Here is a 3,210-nt window from a genome sequence, read left to right as displayed (position 1 = left end):
GTCCGCTGCACTTTTCAAGTCCGCCAATAGAATTCCTCTGAAGTCAAGCGTATTTGCAAAAACACGTCATCTCTGCTGATTCAACGACTGAAGTAAACGAGAGATGTCCTTTTTTTTTTTTTTTTTTTTTTTATTTCTCTTTCAAGAACAAAAATACAAAGGTACTTAACATCAAACATAAAATAAACAGAAGTAAAAGTGGGGGACACATATAACAAGTATGCATCGTGGAGGGTAAAAAAATAAATTTTACAAACAACATTTTTTAATATTAGAGACGTTTTTATACATTTCTTGTTTCTAGTAACTGAAATCAAGTCATAAAATATATTGAGGTCTTTACAAAAAAAATTAAAAGAGGGAGTAATAGACATTATTTTTGTTTTATGTATATGAAACTTCCCAAGAAGTATTAACACTTTTAAAGTGTTATCTACTACCTCTGATCCAGTATTGAGAGATGTCCTTTAAAATGTAAATATCTATGACTATGACGATTTAATTTGGATAATGAACATTCTTAAAAAAAATAATTATATTCATTAAACAAAAATTAAGTATATTGATTAAACAAAAAATCATTCTTATAAAGGAAAAGTTGTAGACTACATCTCTTAATTCAGAATCTTTTGTCTTTTTCGAGAATGTTTTGGTTTTTTATACAAACCAAGTTATGATATAGTACTTCATGACGTAAATTGCAGTAGAATCATTTGTTTTATCATACACGATTCAATAATATGGATCTGATTTGAGCGGCATTAGAAAGAAAAATCAAGAAAGACTCGTAATTTTACTATTGGCACAATTCATTCATTCATTTAGTTGATATTTTTTAAATTCTGGTTGTGACATTTTGTATATGGTTCATAAAACTTTATAAGTATTGACACAAAATGTTATTGAAATGAAAATAATTTTAATAATCACAAGCCTTTCACATTTAAGATTAAACATTTATAGCCACTTACAGATGTTTTAGAGGCTCTAACAGAAAAGCTATTGCTCTATAATCACATGTGCAGGCCTGTACACACACACACACAAAAAAAAAGTTGGGTTAAATACACTACCGTTCAAAAGTTTGGGGTCAGTACATTTTTATTGTTTTTTTTTTTGTTTGTTTTTTTTTTTTTTTAAAGAAATTAATACCTTTATTCACCATGGATGTATTAAGTTAATAATTAAAAGTTTATTAAAAGTTTATAATAAATAATTTACATTGTTATAAAATATTTATATTTTGAATAAACACTGTACTTTTTAAACTTGTTATGAAAGAATCCTGAAAAAAAAAATCACAGATTCCAAAAAATATTTGGCAGCACAACTGTTGATATTATCCAACACTGATCATTCTAATAATAAATCCGCATATTAGAATGATTTCTGAAGGATCATGTGACACTTAAGACTGGAGTAACAGCTGATAAAAATTCAGCTTTTCATCACAGGAATAAATTCTATTTTAAAGTATGTTAAAATAAAAAACATTATTTTATATTGTAAAAACATTTTGCAATATTACTGTTTTTTTTCTATATTTTTAATCAAATAAATGCAGCCTTGATGAGCATAAGAGACTTCTTTAAAGACTATTACAAGTCTTACTAACCCCAAACTTTTGAACGGTAGTGTACACTGGGTGAAATATGGACAGACCCAGCTTTTTAGCACCTGTAAGTCTAAAAGTTTAGGTGCTTTGCAGTTCCTTATTTAGACAAAAGAATTTTGAGGTAGTGAGTGATGAGACTGCAGAAATGACAGGAAGTTGCTTGAAGTTCAAGTTAGAGAGGTGACTGCAAATCTGCCTGTCTGTCCACTGAAACAATCACTCTATCTCTATTAGTATTCAGTGTATGACGGCTCAGTGGCTTATAGAGTAATCAAAGTTATGCCAAAGTACTTGAGCTGAGGTCTCTGTATCCTCTAATGAAAAAGTAAGGTTATATTACTTCTAGAGTGAATTAAATTGTGGTCACAAATTGTAGGCCTATGGTTTGTCATATAATTGTAAAAATGTTGCTAAAAAGTGAATTAATTAATAATTGTGAAAGCGGTGGACAAAAGACAGTAGGGCTACACCTTTCTAAACAGAACATGGCATATTTATATTTGTGGACTTGAAGAAAAAAGAATTCAGTAAGTGAGACAACACTGAAAATAATGATTATAAGGTCAAATCAACACAAACAACATTTTTTTTTCCTTTCATGGTTTAATCTCTTATCTCCACCCTCTAATCTAAGCTAATTTACAAATGTTAATACCTAATCAGTGTGTAAACAGAGGACAACAGAGACTTCCAGGACCTCCTGATTGGCTTTTGTTGTCAGGGGCTTTTCAGTGCGCTGTGATCAGTCTAAACACATAGTTGAAAGTCTACTCAGAATTGAACATCTGGTGCCATTATTCTTTGAATGTCAGGCAATGCAAATGTCCTGCAATCATACAAATGCAATAAGGCATTTCAAAATCGTGACCCTCGGCTGAAGCGATGAGAGGAAAAAATAAAGCAACTGAATTTTGAAGGATGTTAAGATTTTGAATCCATGAGGACCCCAACTGGTGATCAAAAACATGGGGTGTCTTCAACCCTATTCTGCTCTAGACAGCATTTGAGTTATTCTCTTCCTTTAATAAACTCCTAAACAATGTTATTTATATTAAGAATGTTCTGCATTGCATTGTTTTGTACCTAATTTTCAGAAGCTACACCCACCATTTAACAAATGCAGGGTATCTGCATGTTTAAAATAACGAAATTGAAGACAATAGGCATATTAATGCCAATTAGGCCTACTAAAAGTTAGTGTAAAGCAATATTAAATATGGCTCTGAGTTTGTCACACCACAGAAGAATGTGTTATTAACCACCCAGCCAAATTTGAATGATAAAAAGTGCTAAGTATATATAAAAGGAAGCTGCCAGCTCTCTGGACTGTCAAATACAAATAAATTTAAAGCAGTCACGACATAGATTTTTAAAATTATTTTAATGTTCGAGGTTTACTTATAGTGTTAATAATGTTTTTTTGCACATTTGTTTTTGCACAAAAAACAAATGTGTGGAAAAATTATTATTTTCAACCCTCATTCTGACCCTCTGTCTAAAATGACCTGTTTTTAAGGGGTGGGTCCTTTAAGGCTTGCCAGTAATCAGCCACTGTTATGACTGGCTAACATCATTGCATAGGAAACAGTATCAAT

The sequence above is a fragment of the Labeo rohita genome, chromosome 16, assembly GCF_022985175.1.
Source record: "Labeo rohita strain BAU-BD-2019 chromosome 16, IGBB_LRoh.1.0, whole genome shotgun sequence".
Taxonomy (NCBI): Eukaryota; Metazoa; Chordata; class Actinopteri; order Cypriniformes; family Cyprinidae; genus Labeo; species Labeo rohita.
This window is presented reverse-complemented; position numbering follows the sequence as displayed.